The sequence below is a fragment of the Misgurnus anguillicaudatus genome, chromosome 20, assembly GCF_027580225.2.
Source record: "Misgurnus anguillicaudatus chromosome 20, ASM2758022v2, whole genome shotgun sequence".
NCBI lineage: Eukaryota > Metazoa > Chordata > Actinopteri > Cypriniformes > Cobitidae > Misgurnus > Misgurnus anguillicaudatus.
Window position 1 is genome coordinate 28,350,988 of NC_073356.2, and position 18,121 is coordinate 28,369,108.

Genomic DNA, 18,121 nt, shown 5'->3' on the forward strand with positions numbered 1-18,121 from the left:
AAGTACACGTACTGTAAAATAAAGTGCTACTCATAAAAATATGTGTGGATTTGACAAAAACGCTGCAAATTAGAGTTATGTATATGTTTATGTCTATTTTAAGGTGGAGGTTTTCATCAACGGCATCCCATCATGGTGTTCGGGTGACTGTGGTTTCACCTGGAGTGAATCTAAGACACCAACAGTGACAGGAATTTCCCCTAAAAATGGTGCAGTAAATAATAAAATAACATGTACAATATAAGCTGTAATCTTAGTTTTTTTCAATAGTGTTTCATGTTGACTTGGATTTTTAGGTTCCAGTGGCTTATCAACTGTTCTTAACATAACTGGATCTGGATTTGATGGTGGCAATGTCACTGTAAAGACTGGTGATGTGAAATGTTCTGTCCAAGAGGTCACCAGTAAGTCAAAACTCAACAAGATGCATTCTGAAGGGTCCTTTTAGTCTATGCATGTTCGCTCTTGAGAGCATGAATTTGGTAGTGTAATAGATTAAGCATTATGATTTTAATAGAAAGTGATTTTTGGTAATTTCAAGCATTATTAAAAAAAAATATGAGCATGTAATTTTGTAATTTGTTTGTGTTACAGACAGCTATATAACCTGCAGAGTTGGCCCAGCAAGTGCTGGTATGCAACCAGTGTCTCTGAGTTTCTCTGGACTGGGCAATGCCCGATACCAGAACAACATCAGTTTTAACTTTACACACCTGTTAGGAGTGACCTCCATAAACCCCACCACAGGAAGTGAAGCAGGTACAACAATACTTTAATAATCCCAGCAAAGTTGCTAGAACTGCATTTTTTTGTGAAATTGTCTATTGTTTGATTTTTTTACTTACATTTACATTTTGTACTAATATTATTGTTTGGCTTTTCAGGAGGTGCGATTCTGACTGTGTTTGGTTATGGATTCAGTATTGATACAGCAGTCACCATTGGCACTCAATCATGTAATGTTATTGAAGCAGAGTTTAGCCAGCTGAGATGCATAGTTCCTGCTGTAAGTGAACGGTTGTTTTTACTTTAATAATTCATAGTGAATTTATTTTTTGAGAAACACACATACACATTTATATAGGGCGATTATTAGATTTCTTCTGTCGTCACATATGAATCAGGGATCAGCAGGTGTACAGACTGTTACAGTGACCATGGGAGAGATAACAGCATCTTTAAGCAACTCCTTCACATACAACAACACTCTGATGGCCACCATCACTGCTGTCAGTCCACAAACTACAACAGTATTTGGTAAAGCTTGTTTTATTATTACATGAATCCTTATATGTTGTTCTCACATTAAAAAATGTATTCCCCAAAAATGTATTCTTTTTTAAAAATAAACGTGTAACGTTTTCTGCCAAATATTTCCCTCTTTTAAGAAAGTTTTCAAGTAGTTTTATTAAGAATTAGCCAATTAACTGACTCCTGTAGACTCCTAAATATCCTTTTGCAAATCATCTTGTTGGTTTCCTATAGATGGTCAATTTGTTAATATTACAAAAAATGTATAGGCCCAACAATATGCAAAAATATGTACAGGATAAAGAAAAATATATAAAATAATTCATTACCTAACCTCCTTATATTCACCTCCAGTAATAACAGTAAGTGCTCTAAACTCTTTTATTAATTTTTTATTACATTTTCTACCTTGTTGTTTTTTGTGGTAAAGGGCCACGAGTTCTCACCATCTTGGGCAGAAATTTTGAGGTGCAGGTGAATGGCAGCTCTGTTCTGATTGGTGAGACCGAGTGTGAATTGTTGCAGTGGACCAATGAAAACATTACCTGCATGTTACCCACACTCGGCCCAGCTGTATATGACATCCGTGTGAGAGTCGGGAATCAGGGCTACGCCTTAATCAGGTCTCATATCAATCACTGTAATGAATAACAGCAGAATTTAAACACTTACAGCACTTGTAGTGTATGTTAGTATTTCTACAGTTTATGAAGTTCATTGTTTCTATAAAACTATAGGAGAATATTTTGCTTCATGATTTGTACATTTCTTCTGACATTTATTTAAAAGTAAATACACCATTCTTTAATACACTTGACACTAATGTTGAATCTAAAGCATATAGTTGAGAGTGATTAAATGATTTTGTTTTTGCAGTGCTGGTGTTAGTAGCACCATAGAGTATGTCCTGAAGGTAACAGGCTTCTCTCCACTGCTGGGCTCCTTGTATGGAGGAACCACCATCACCATCACCGGCTCTGGGTTCAGCTCAGTCCCAACAGACAACAATGTGACTCTGGGTAAGACAAGAGAACAGGACCAAAACCAACGTGTCCCCCATATGGTATATTTTTGAACAATTCACTTATTTTCATGGATGTTGTGACTCATGCGTTTCACACAGGAGATGCACAATGCCAAATAACAGATGCTTCAGAACATCAGCTGACGTGTGTTACAAAGCCTACAGAAAATGTATATACAGTGACAAATCAAGGTGTCCACCCCGGTAAAATCTATTTAATTTCACACATATCAGATTAATACATCGGAAGCATTAACACAGTGACTGTCAATATTTGTCTCATTGAAAATGAATATAAGTTTATTTGTAAGGTACTTGCTAATAAAGTAGCAGGGTATACCATAAACCGTCATGCTCACTTCTTATGTGACCCTTGATCTGTGAACTCCAGTGTCATAATCTGAGATTAGGAGCACGTAAATATGATTTCCCTTTATTTAAATCTTTCACATCGATTTAGTAATAGCCTCAGTATTAAAGATGTCAATGTTGTATTTTAACAAAATGGTCTTTATATCATGTAGAATGATTTCATGTAAAATCACAAGCAGGGTCACATACCTGTACATAGTAAAATGTGTTTGCATGTGTAAATATTTGACTACATGCATTAAATCATCCTATGTGTGTTTAGTGTATGGTCAAGGTTACCTCTGGAGTCCCTCTGCACTTATAGTCTCAGTGGGAGATACAGTGGTTTGGCGCTGGGAGGCTCCGGCTTTTGTTTCTGATGTGGGCTACAGGGTCTTCAGTGTGTCCAGTCCCAGCAGTACTGATTATGATGGCATTGTCTTCAACAGTGGAGACACCAAAACTGCCAGAGGTACAACAACTACATCATCACTTATCTCACAATCTATTTTAAATATGGTTTAGCCAAAGTTCGGTATAAAGTGCTACTGGTAATTACAACCCCAAATCAGAAAAAGTTGGGACACTGTAGAAATTGTGAGTAAAAAAGTAATGAGATAATTTACAAATCTCATAAACTTAAATTTTATTCACAATAGAATATAGATAACATATCAAATGTTGAAAGTGATACATTTTGAAATGTCATGCCAAATATTGGCTCATTTTGGATTTTATGAGAGCTACACATTCCAAAACAAGTTGGGACAGATAGAAGCTGGAAAAGTTAAATGCACATATAAGGAACAGCTGGAGGAGGACCAATGTTTAGGAATAGGAATGTTGTCCTATTCTTGTCTAATACAGACTTCTAGTTGCTCAACTGTCTTAAGTCTTCTTTGTCGCATCTTCCTCTTTATGATGCACCAAATGTTTTCTGTGGGTGAAAGATCTGGACTGCAGGCTGGCCATTTCAGTATTCAGACCCTTCTTCTACGCAGCCATGATGTTGTAATTGATGCAGTATGTGGTCTGGCATTGTCATGTTGGAAAATGCAAGGTCTTCCCTGAAAGAGACGACGTCTGAATGGGATCATATGTATCTAGAACTTGGATAAACCTTTCAGCATTGATGGTGCCTTTCCAGATGTGTAAGCTGCCCATGACACACGCACTCATGCAACCTCGTACCATCAGAGATGCAGGATTCTGAACCGAGTTGCAAATTGGTCCTTCAACTGTTCCTTATAAGTATATTTAAATTTTCTGGCCTCTTATTGCTACCTGTCCCAACTTTTTTTGTAATGTGTAGCTCTCATGAAATCCAAAATGAGCCAATATTTGGCTAACATTTCAAAATATCTCACTTTCAACAATTGATATGTTATCTATATTCTATTGTGAATAAAATATAAGTTTATAAGATTTGTAAATTATTCCATTACTTTTTTACTCACAATTTCTAGAGTGTCACTACTTTTTCTGATTTGGGGTTGTAGTTCCACCAGGACAATATCATTAATATCAGGACAATATCATTTGGTCAAAACCCTAAATCCTATTCACAATAATAGTTAAATCAATTTGCAAGATAATTGACACATATAGGGGCGGTTTCTCGGACAGGGATTAGACTAGTCCTAGACTAATATAAATATAAGAGCGGTCGAAACAGAAAAGAACTTGCACTGACATATTTTTAATTAAAATACATCAGTGCTCTATATTTTTACTTATAAATGCACGTCAGTAATGTTTTTAGTAAGGCGTGTTTGTTAAAACTAGTTGTATTTCCTAATTAAAATAAAGCTTAGTCCATGCTACAGCTAAAAAAATGAAATGAAAGAAATGAAAAGATGCGTTTAACCCTGAATATACAAAGGAATCATAATTATGGGAATTAATTTAATATACGTGCTCGTAAATGATTGTGCACAATAGACAGACTGTTTACAGTGAAGCAATAAAGGTGACAATCATTGAATTTATAATATACTATTTGTGGTAAATTACCGCATTCCAGTAAAGGAAATTAAGAGTACAATAAGTGTTGGTGACCAAATATCAGTTTGTTTGAAGAGGGGGGAAATCTGACCCTACTTTTCTTTGTGTGTCTGTGTTTTACCTTAAAGGTTTTTTTGGATATCGTTTCACATCTCCTGGAGTTTATTACTATAGCAGTGGTTACATTGACTCCAGTAACCAGAAGACACTACAGGGTGTAGTCACCGTCAGGCCTCTGGAGGAGAGAACGGTTGAGCTTCAGGTGTCTGTAGCTGGAATACAGGCCTCTGTGAATTTAGGTACAACATGCTGGTTGCAGTAGTGTTGTCTGAAAATAATTCTCATATGGCTTACTTATAGCTGTCTCTGCAGATTTATTTATTTGATATAGCAGAATTGTTAGCTATAGCCATACAATCTTCATTTTCGTCCTCCACAGTTTCAAGACAAGTAAACTCATCTGAGTCTGAGTGTGTGGCCACATCTGACTGTGTCCAAGATCAGCTGGAGACTTCTGATGGTCTGTACTTCAGTTTTACTTCCTGTGCCAGTCCCACTGTAGAAAAGATTACTCCTGACCACGGTACCACACATGACATCATCAACATCCTGGGATCTGGCTTCAGCAACACTTCCTGTGCAAATGAGGTGAGGTTCGGAGGTTAATATTAACATAAACTGATTCACCTTAGAGGAAGTAGTTTTTTTCTAATAATAAAAGGTTATCAGAGATTAATTTAAATATGTGACCCAGTCTGTGAAAACCCAACTAAAATCATTATTTTGTGATTTACATTTTTTTTTTACATAAAATCATTCTACACAATGTAAAGAACTTTCTATAACCTTGATATCTTTATTAGTGTTAAAGTGAAGTCAATGAGTGACTTTAATGCTTCTAATTTCAAAATTAAATTATGAAAGTTTAGCCTGGATTTCACAGACAGGGTAACATACAGTATACTGGATTACTGGATGGGCATCTGATGATTACGAATGTGACAGAAAAACATTAAGATGTTCAATATTATTTAAATCATTAAAAATGTTCAAACACTGTATTTTTGTTTCATAACTATTGTTTTCTGAGTCTTTGTCAACTGCAAAAATGATGAAAGATGAATTTATACCTTTTACTTGGAATAAAGCTAAATTAACACATTTGCTTTTCATTTGGCAACCAAAGGTCAAAGTTGGAGATCACCTGTGTCAAATCATCAGCAGCACCTCCACTGAGATAAACTGCAGACTCAGTCCTGACAGTGGTGCTCCAGTGGGCATCCCCCTACCCGTAACCGTCCGGGTCAACAACCTGGGTACAGCCATCATGACAATGCCAAAAGAGTACGACCGCAGATTTGTGGTTCTTCCTGTGGTTGATTCTGTCTCTCCCTCTGTGGGCAGTACGACCGGCCAAACACGTCTCTTCATCTCAGGTTCTGGTTTCTTGAACGCATCTGTTATGGTAGCAAACGCTCCATGTGACATGGTTTTCATGAACTACTCTTATGTGGTGTGCGACACTTCACCGTCTGAGGCTTGCAGTGGAAACGTCACAGTTTACATCAACAGCATCTCTTCCTCTTGCAGTTCTGATTGCATGTTTCAATATTCTTCATCTATTGCACCAGTTGTCTCCAGTGTGTCACCTGACTCTGTTACTGGAAACTCTACTACTGTTTTAATCACTGGCAGCGGCTTTGGGAACAATACAGCTGATCTGAGAGTATCTGCACATGACATTATACTACAAGTCACAGGGGTTACAGATAACAACATCACACTTTTAGTTGGTGCCCTGCCTGCTGGCACACATACCCTACAGGTAGTGGTCATGAGCAAAGGTCTCGCCACAGGAAGCTTCACACTGACCAGCACACCGCAGGCCACCATCAAACCAACATCAGGAAGCATTGCTGGAGGAACTCCACTGTTGATTGAAGGAAATGGCTTTGTGGAAGGAAACACCACTGTGATGTTTGATGGTAACCTCCCCTGCTTGATTTTGGAAGTGACCCCAGACACAGTGAAATGTTTGACACCTCCTCATCCCGAAGGTCTGGTGCAGGTGGATATCCAGGTGTTTAACGTTCAGTACCCAAGTCAACTTTTCAACTACTCTACTGAACAAACTCCAAATATCACGTCAGTGAGCCCAGTAACAGGTAAGATTTGATTTTCTGAGACTTATGAGTTTTACAAAGAGGACAACAGAATACAAAATAAAATAAAAAATCTTGGCAGACAACAAAATCTTATACAGAAACACAGGGCATATTCGTCCTAAAATTCTGACCTCATACTGTAGCAACTTTATTGTTTTTAATGGTGACAATTGCCTTACAGGTCCTGTGGGAACAGAGATCACCGTTTCCGGTTCAGGGTTTGACACAGATGCTGCGCTCATCTCAGTGGAGATTGATGGTGTGGATTGTAATGTGACATCCCTCACAGACACACAGTTGCTGTGCACTGTTGGAGAACATGCAGGAGGAACGTTTCCAGTTATGTTATACCATCAGGTCAAAGGTCATGCCTTGACAAAGGCTGTCTTCAGCTATGAACTGCTGCTGAAAGGTGTCACACCACATGAAGGTAATCACTTTCTCTGCTACTGTATATTTTGTATCTTATTTACAGTGTAATGTATCAAATTTTGCATACTGTAAATTCAGGATATTAAAACAGGATGTATAAAGTTTAGTTTTTCAAAAAAGGAAAATAATCTAAACAAATCGAAATAGTGAAAAAATGCATTTAAAAAAATCTTATTCAGTCTTAATCCTGTTTATAATGTTGTAAATTGTTGGGCTTACACTATACAGTTTATGTAGAGAAATCAAACAACTTTAAAAAATATTTTAATTGATTACACCTAATGAACAAACTCCATCGCACACCTGTAGTGAATAGGTGCGTAGGAAAAAAGACCAACAATTAGGTCGTATCAGAAAGGAAAAAACTTGTTGGTTGTGAATTTTTTTTTTTTAAATTGCAAGTAATTGATTACACCTAAAAAGTGAGAAAATCTTTTTTTTGTTTTTACCAGTTTAAGTTTTTTTTATTTATTTAATTCAAGTATAAGACTATACAGCAAGAAAACACTACAGATATGCCCTTTGTTCTGAATTACTTCAGGAAGCTATGCTGGAGGAGCTGTTGTTGAGATTCAAGGTTCTGGATTTGACCCAAACTCCACAAGAGTCCTCATCTGTAACAGAGAGTGTAACGTAAACGTGCAGACATCCACATCTACCCAACTGTACTGTGAAGTCCCGTACAACAATGGTATTTATTAATTTCTTATTAATTTCTTATTAAACACTGTACAGATATGTAGATTGTATGTGCTCTAAAATAAATATATACTATGATTTGGTGTAAAAGTAAATCATTTGGAGCTTGAATACAGATCTCTTACAAATAAAAAAGATCTGTCTGCATCTATACTGTATATACCATACATGTTGTTTCTCTTGCAGGAAATGAAACAGATCGGGTCTGTGAGGTTGTAGTGATGAATGGAAATAATAAAGTCAACCTCACAATCGGCTACACATACAGATCCTCTTTAACCCCTGTTATCAGTGATGTCACACCACGCAGAGGGGGAACAGCTGGAGGAACCAGACTCACCATTACTGGATCAGGCTTCAGGTGCAAACACATCTAATTAACTTGTAATACAAAGCACAGACAAGTTATTTCGGTAGCACTTTATTTTACGGTACGTGTACTTACCTTGTACATATATGGTAAATAAGTTGTACTTACCAACAAATATCTGGTACTACTTATAAGTATCTAAATGGTAATTAATTGGTATCATTACTGTACTTACCAGTAGTATATACTTAGTAGTTATTATGTAACTCTAGGTAAGTACTGGGTAATAACAGATACATGCTTATAGTGTAGGTATACTGTAACTAACAAGAAACATTATTGTTTTTACAAATAAATGTACAATATAAGTGTTTAGTATTTACAGGCAAGTTAGGGTAAATGACAGGTGTTTATAGTGTACATATATGATAACTAATATCAAACACTACAGTACTTACAAATTGTATATCAGGGATGGGCAACTTTGATAATGCCGAGGGCCAGCATTTTCCTCCTTTATACCAAGGGGGCCAGAATCACACGCACAATTTACCATTCTTAATTTTCTTTATTAAAAAACCACAATATACAATTAACCTGTCTTTAAAGATTTTAACTATAAAACTTAGCAATTATTTTAGTTCTAAATTATAACTTTATTTTCAGTGGACAAGCATTTCAGATAAAACTTCTTTACTGCATTGCTTTAACATCTGTAACAAGCAAGGCACTTTTAAATTAGTATAGAGGAGTTTATTATATGACCCTAAGAGAACAAAATTATTTGAAATAAAAATACATACATTCAAAACAAAATATATATAAATTATATTGGGTCCGTTCGGCAAAAACACATTAATTTTAAATAACCCGAGACCCGATTATTGTACCCGACCCGTGTCTGAGGCACGCGTGAAACTTTTAGACCCGAACCTGATCGGATCTCGAGTCGGACCTCGACGTCTTCTTCACATGAGCCTAAACACAGGCTTATGCTTACTGTGACGATCCGCGGGACCTAGCGCCCCCTCCTGGTTGGGAGTATTTACGTCCTAATACAAAAATCACTATTTTAAAAGTATTTGATTAAGTATAATGTGGTCCAGCGGGCCGTATTAAAATTTACCCCGGGCCGTGTGCGGCCCTCGGGCCGCCAGTTGCCCATCCCTGTTGTATATGATAAGTGTGTGGTACCTGTAGGCCAGTGTAAGTTAATGAAAGGTACATATGGCGTATGTATACTGTACCTAACAAGAAACACTACTGTACTTACTAATTGTATATACACAATAAGTGTGTGGTACCTGTAGGCAAGTGTAAGTTAATGACCATCACATATGGTTTATGTATACTGAAGCTAACGAGAAACACTACTGTACTTACAAATTGTATACACAAAAAGTGTGTGGATCCTGCAGGCAAGTGTAAGTTATACTTATACCATACGTATAATATAACTAAGAACAAACATTACTGATGTGCCATTTTGGTACTCAGACTCCGTATCTTTGTCCTTTAAACCAAGCATTAAATAACCGTATGCCTTAACTACTCGGTACATTCACTAGTATGTCCATGGTAGGTAACCTGCCCGTAAATACCAAATACTTAAATTGTACATTTATTTGTAAGTACAGCAATGCTTCTCGCTAGCTACAGTATACCCACACTACAAGTATGTATCTGTTACTAACCAGCACCCATCCAGAGCCACATAATAACTACCAAGTATGTACCACTGGTAAGTACAGTAATGATACCATTTAATTACCATGTAGATACCTAAAAGTAAGTACCATACATTTGTTGGTAAGTACAACTTATTTACCATATATGTACAAGGTAAGTACACGTACTGTAAAATAAAGTGCTACCATTATTTCTAAGAAATATCTTTGATTTTATGTAATTCAGTTACACATCATTTTAAGTGTTTCTTCTGTTTATATTTTTAATGAGCTAATTCTAAATTTCTCATTTTTTCCTTGTCTTACCTGTAGTGCAAATGCCAGTGAAGTTACTGTGACTATTGCGGGATCTGTCTGCGATGTTAAGTCAGCCAATGGGACACAGATTATTTGTGTGACCAATGATCAACCCAAGTCCCAAGAAACTAAAGTGCGAGTCCTGATAGGAAACAGAGGAATCGCCAGAATGGTAACAGAATATTTCATAACAGATGGTTGACCCATCCTAAATAAAAAGAACCACAAACTAACCAAGGTATTTCATACCTGGAGATCAGCCAAAATCTATTAAGCTAATTCTTGACACCACTAAATGAACTACATTCAAATATCCAAGCTTGAAAACTTATTACAAATCTATTACCTTGTAGAGTTAAAACTGGAGATGCATATCAGCCAATAATCGGGATTGGTTAACACTATCGCCAATAGTTTGATAGTCATGGCCGATATATCTTGTAAATCAAAAGAAAACAGGAAAATGCAATGAATGTGAGCTCTGTTTATAGAAAATGTAAAGAAACATTACTAGCTGAATGTACAATATTAATGGTCATTGTATGAATGAATAACATTCAGAAAATATAATCTTCAGAATTTAGTTAATGCAAGTTAATATAACCACCAAACTATCGGCATCAGCCAATATCAGTCTGAATTGGTTATTAGTGAAGAAATTTGATCTCTATTCACAACTATTGCTTCAGATGTTTCTTCTGTTTTTCAGGATCATGCTGATTTCTTCTACATTGATGTATGGTCATCTCCTTATACATGGGGTGGTCTCTCTCCTCCTGAAAAGGGCACATTTGCTGTAATCACTGCTGGTCAAACCATCCTGTTGGACACCAGCACCCCTGTCCTAAAGATGCTCCTCATCCAAGGTATGTCCATTTAAATAAATACAACCTTTATAAATATGTGTCGTGAAAATGTAATATTTTACAGTCCAAATAAGAGTACAACATAACAAGAAGCACTAGATTATAAAGACAACCAACCATGAAACATGACTACTTTTCTAAAATGTGATTTGAATTAATAGTTAGCATTGTAATAGTGTAAAATGTAGGACCATAGGATCCTGGAGTTAAAGTAACAACGAGTGTTTTAAATATGAATTAGATGACTTTTAACAGTTGCCAAGTAATGCAGTCCTAGCCAAAAATTATTAAAGGATATTAGGGCAAGTGGGTGAGGCATGTTTACCGCCAGGGTCTAAATTGGGCCAGGGCTGAGCCCCAGAACATAGGCTGAAGGTCTCGTTACGCTCCGCGCTAGTGTACCTGCTGCTGGTGCAAGTGCACTGATGCGAATAGCATGTTTTCATTCATTTCTATGGTGGGACAAAACGGATTGCGCGGCCAGGTTTTTACCGCTCATTTGCACAACCTTTTTGTCACCAAGTGCTCAACTAATCTACATCTGTACCCAGCCTCGTGTCAAGTCAAACACAACACATTTCACTCAGAACCCCGAGAACGCGCGCACTTGTGCAGGATCATTAGAGATGAGAGATAAAGAGAGATAAGAATAAGGGTCTTAGACATCTGAACAAAAGACTAGGAACGTGTAAAGGATTAAAGAATGTATAGCCATGTGACACTGGATATATTATTGTATAGTTTCAAAAAACTTATGTATTATGATTATACCAATTAGTTGCAACGTAACTATAGTGATTGTTATACTAGCTGCTGACTAGCATGGGGAATCTCTATGGCTAATCTATAAGACATACAATACTGTATTTTCTCATTAATTGAGTTTTTGCAACCCATTCTCACTCCCCAGGCGTCAAAATCTGAAGCATGTCCAAACGCTTTCAGCATCATTATGAAGACACGAAGGGTGCCCCTATGCGTCACTATATTGACGAAATGGGAACTCCGTTGCTGTCATGCTAATCCCTCAGCATCAGATATAGGCGAAAGGGCATCCCGGAAGGTGATGCCATCACTGTACGCGACGTCAACGTATCCGACGATCGGCAGGATAATGCTGCTTCTGGACATTAACTACTAAATTTTTGTTCCAAATTTTTTACCATTGTCGCTTGGGGACTGTTTGTTACATAAAATTACATCCAAACCCCAAGCAACAATGGTTTAAAAATCAGAAGACAAAAAGTATAAACCAATACAGACATCCTAACCCAAACCTGAACTCTAACCCCAAGCGACAATGGTTTTAAAATTGGAAAAAAATTGAGTAGTTACCGCTCAGAAGCGGCATGATCCTGCAGATCGCCGCATAAGTGACCTCGCATAATGTGACGGCATCACCTTCCGGGATGCCCTTTTGTCTATATCCGATGCTGAGGGATTAGCATGAAAGCAATGGAGTTCCCATTTCGTCAATATAGTGACGCATAGGGGCACCCTTCGTGTCTTCATATTGGCGCTGAAGGCATTTGAACATGCTTCAGATTTTGAACGCCTTGGGGAGTGAGAATGTGTTGGTTTTTTGGGGATTCTTATGCCTAGAATTAGTCAAGGAGGCTGATTCTTCAAAGTTTGATCAGTTGTGCATAATGCATATAGGGTGTCAGACTAATAGATTTGCATCATTTAAAGTTTAGATGCTCTTAAAAAAAAACCTCTGGCACAGCTTCAAAGCTGAAACTTATAAAATCCTATTTGGCGGCAGTGACTCAGTGGTTCATGTAGGTTGTCTACAAACCGGAAGGTTGGTGGTTCGATCCCCGGCTCCACCGGACCAAGTGTCGAGGTGTCCTTGAGCAAGACACCTAACCCCAGCTGCTCCCGATGAGCTGGCTGGCGCCTTGCATGGCTGACACCGCCATCGGTGTATGATTGAGTGTGTGAATGGGTGAATGTGAGGCTAATTGTAAAGCGCTTTGGATGGCCATAGGTCTGTTAAAAAGCGCTATATAAATGCAGTCCATTTACCATTATTGAAGTTCCAGCATGTCACTGAAACACTAGTGGCTTTGCTGTCATCAGTATTAAACATGTTACCCCTCGCACCCCATGGACCCCCCACCCCACATAACGAATCCCAATTTAACCCCTGTTTACCACACCCAAGTAATAATCCATTCTAGGCTAGCTAACCAATACAGTACTATTTATCAATATCCTTGTGAATGTTTCATCTCCTTTAAGGTGGACGGCTGATTTTTGATGAGGCAGATATTGAGCTACAGGCGGAGAACATTCTGATCACTGATGGTGGAGCTTTACAGATCGGGACAGAGCAGCAGCCCTTCCAACATAAGGCCATCATTACACTGCATGGACACCTGAGGTCTAAAGAACTTCCTGTCTATGGCACCAAGACCCTGGGTGTCAGAGAGGGAGTGCTGGATTTGCATGGTATGCTTGTGTAGTAGAGTACTTCGGTTTCATCTGAATATAATCCCAATTGTAAAAAAATACTTTCAAAATGTCTTAGTATTGTTATTATTATTTATTCTTTGTATGTCACCTATGCTTTAATAATGAAAGCATGTAAAATTTGTTTCTCCAGGAATCCCAGTACCTGTACCGTGGACTCGTCTTTCCCAGACTGCACAGAATGGCTCCAGTACTCTCACACTGATGGATGCTGTCACCTGGAAAACTGGAGATGAAATTGTCATTGCTTCAACAGGGGACAGGTACAGTATAGATGCACACTGCTAAAGCTGGAGTGAAACTCAGTTAACAAAACCACATATTTTTGACCAACGATAACACATGAATTATACACATAAACATCAACTCAAACCATAAAGTTTGTTTCTTGAGCTCAGGAGCTATAGCTCATGCTTTAAGGTTGGCAAGTTCCTCACAAATCTCTGTACAGAGCCACTCCCAATGAGAGGGCTGTTCTTATTGGAAAGTGAGACTTCTTTTACAATAGCACGTTCCACATTTCTAGATTCTTATTCATTATAACAGCAACAAGTACAATTCCTTTGATAAAACTGGTGTATTTTTTAAATTAAATGATATGACCTGAAAATGCTTATAAATTAAACCTAATTGAATCTTCTGTTCTTATAAATCCACAGACATAGCCAGAGAGAGAATGAGTTGAGAAGCATTGCCTCAGTTTCGGCTGATGGCAGGACCCTCACACTGACCGAACCCCTGACCTACACTCATCTGGGTGTTTCTGTCACTTTGGCCAATGGGACTGTTTTTGAAGCAAGAGCAGAGGTGGGACTTCTTACCAGAAACATTGTTGTCCGTGGATCCAACAACCAGGAGTGGAATGATCTGATACCAGCTTGCCCTGCTGGATTTGACACAGGTCTGGCTGTTTGTTTGTTAATAAGTAATTATTATTTGAAAATTTTACACAACATTAATTTATTCATATATTCTTACAGGGGAATTTGCAGTGCAGACATGTTTTCAGGGGAGATTTGGAGAGGAAGTTGGAAGTGATGAGTTTGGAGGTTGCATCACGTTCCACCCACCACAACCAAACCAAAGCCTGGCAATAGGCAGAATTGAATATGTTGAGGTAACAGTTTGATGAATGAGTGTACACAAAACCAAATGATGAACTTCTTTGGAAAGTTAAGGACATTCAAATACAAAACCTTTTAATTACATTCCATCAAGGTATTATTTTGTTATTGTCCATCTTTCTTTAGGTTTATCATGCTGGACAGGGGTTCCGTCTGGGCCGCTACCCGATCCACTGGCACTTAATGGGTGATGTTCAAAATAAGTCGTACGTGCGAGGCTGTACCATACATCAATCTTACAACCGTGCTGTAGCTATCCGCAACACCCACAACTTGCTGGTGGAGCGCAACGTCATCTACGATATTAAGGGTGCTGCATTCTTTATTGAAGATGGCATTGAGACCGGAAACATCTTGCAGTACAATTTGGCCGTATTTGTAAGACAGAGCACAAGTTTGCTAAATGATGATGTGACTCCAGCTGCATACTGGCTCACCAACCCAAACAACATCATTAGACATAATGCCGTGGCTGGTGGGACGCACTTTGGTTTTTGGTACCCCATGCCCTATCGTCCTGATGGTCCATTTTATGATGCCAACATCTGTCCAAATAGAGTACCACTTGGAGAGTTCTTCAATAATACAGTGCATTCACAGGGCTGGTATGGCTTGTGGATATTCCAAGAGTATTTCCCTGTGCAGAATGGAGACTGCTCTTCCAGTACACCTGCACCAGCAGTCTTCCGCCGCCTGATCTCCTGGAACAATGAGAAAGGTGCTGAGTGCGTGAATGTTGGAGCTGTGCAGTTCAGTGAGTTTCTCATGGTCAATAATGAAAAAGCTGGAGTGGAGACCAAAAGGATCACATGGAGCTATGTCAGTGGATGGGGGCTGGAAGGAGGTGCAGCTATGGTTAACAGCACCATTGTGGGTCATGTGGATGAGCTGGGGCTAGGAAATGATTACTGCACCACACTTGGTGTTGTTCTGCCTCTGGATGATGGTATGAGTGTCATCAACACCAAGTTTGTAAACTTCAACCTGTCAACATGTGCAGCTATTGGGGTGGCACAAGTTATTGGAACTTGTACATCCCACTGTGGAGGCTGGAGCGCAAGATTTAGTGGGATCCGATTCTATCAGTCACCCAATAAGGCCAGGTTCAGATGGGAGCATGAGGTGGTGCTCGTAGATACTGATGGATCCCTGACAGGTACAGTTCTCTAGATATTATTTTAGACTGGGAGACACCTAATTCAGGTCTAATACTACTACTAATAAGCCATATGTGTTTATTGATAATTGAGATCTCTAAAATGTGTACTAGTTAGTTTTACTCCAGAGAAATGGTTGTGAGTTAGGAAATTAGAGACTTTGATTATGTCTGTCTGTGTCTTTCTTGGCCATACCATCACTTTCACTTCACAGATTAAACTAGACAAGCTTCTGAGTAACACTATCTTATATTTTTTTTAAAAGGCAAAGTTAACTCTAAGGTGGTGCCAATGAGTAACATCCTCGACCCAAGTCATTGCTCTCAAGTAGCAGATTGGAGTGTTGGTGTTCCTGGAGCAGTTTGTGATAGCACCATTAACTTCCATCGGCTGGTTTTCTACTTTCCCTCACCATATTCACTTGAGTTTAACAATGTCATTCTCACAAACTCCTTTGGTAGGTTGATATATTCTTGAGATATAAAGATTTGTGCGAATTTGTCAGATGTGTTACTGTAATGTGTTACTTAATTCACTCAGCCTTCATGTAGTTTGTAATGTTTTACACTAAATCTCCCTTTAGGGTCATCCGTGTTACCTTTCCTTTATATATTTGTGACACAATCACATGGCTGGATGGCATTGGTGCCTTCAAACCAAACCTACAACTGGTACTTTGAGCGTGGTTCCCAAATCACCAACATCTCATATAATGGAGTGATCTACGGCTTTAAGGTAAAGTGTGTGCACACAACTGTCTTTACTTACTCATCATCATATTGTTACAAACCATAAGCTGTTATTATTTATTGTGTAAAATATTTAAAAGTAGAATATTTAAGCAGCTTTTAACCTTGGCTGTGAAGATCCAAAAAGTATATATATATATAGAGAGAGCATTAGCCACACAAGCATATAGCCACACAAATCTTAGCACATGCATAGCATATGGATTTAGATGACTTGGAGGATGTGGAACAGACCACTTTTTTAAGGTAAACTATTGATTATTTAATTTTTTTCTATTATTTCTTAATATATATTTAGCTTTTTTATCAGTCTTCTGTACCTCTTTCCCTCCCTGACAGCCAGAGGATTATATCATTATGAATCACAACTTTACTCAAACGCCTGACTGGTTCCACATTATAGATTACCGAAATGGTTCCTCCCAGCCACTAGACCCTGCTGTGAATGTAAATGGCGACTGGTACTTTAACGAGTCTTCAAACAGTCTATATTACATGGGTAAAACTACTCATCCTTTCATATAAAACATTAGTCAACGTAATGTTAAATCCTACAAAATGTCAACCCTATGCAGGCCTGCAGGAAATTAAACATTTGTTATATTTTGACTACAGTGTCTGGAAGAGATCATGCAGCTAGCCGGACGAGGAGGAACAGTGTGGACCGGTCGCTTAAAGACAGACATATAGACTTCTATGTGTATCAGTGTTACTATCCAAAGTGCATCACACCAACAAGTGGACCTCCAATTCCTTCACCATCGGACAATATAAAGTATGTTATACAAGTGTCCTTGCTCAGCATTTTTTTTTATATTACTACATTATCAGTGGACTTTGTTTATCAAATATATTCAACAGTGGATGTACTCCCTGGTCAAACACATCTTTCTGGAAATCAAGCCCTGAAAACAATTTCGCTGTACCACAAACAGACTCTGATGTGGTCATTCCATTAGGTAAGCAACTCTACAAATCCCGTGCACGCAATTGTCACGTGCATCTTGTCACGCGCATCTCGAACTTGCCTTTCAGATCGTTAAAATAGGGCCCATGCACTGCAAATCTGCACAACAAAACCAAATACAAAAACAGCACATATGACAATAGAAGTGTTTCAATGGGACCAAATAAAGTGATGCACTTTGCTGTGACTGCTTTTTTTTCACTGACTAAATTATTTGCTGAAATGTATAAACCATAAAAAACACATTATTAAAGGAATACTTCACCGATTTGGCATTCAGCTGTGTATCAGTAGAAACCTGGCAGTATTTCTGAATGACTGTGTTTCCCTCCCTCATGTCCCCGTGAGAGGAGAGATATCTGTATTCTGGTTGTGCAAAAAAGTCCTCAGATAACGCAAAATGACGTCATTTTGCGTCATCGGTGGAGTTTTTGGCCAGAGGCAAAGACTACAGCCAGTATTAGGAGCTACTTCCGCATGTTTTCTCCACGCCCATAGGGGTTGGACTGTGAGTCCAACTGCAAGCTTTTTGCTCTATTATGCTTATGTATTATGTGGGTAG

At 38.3% G+C, this 18,121-nt stretch overlaps 1 pseudogene; it reads left to right on the forward strand.

Annotated features, from left to right (window-relative positions):
- The first annotated feature begins 231 nt into the window (after positions 1-231).
- Positions 232-18,121, forward strand: part of LOC129454604 (fibrocystin-L-like) — a 28,440-nt pseudogene continuing 10,550 nt past the window's right edge.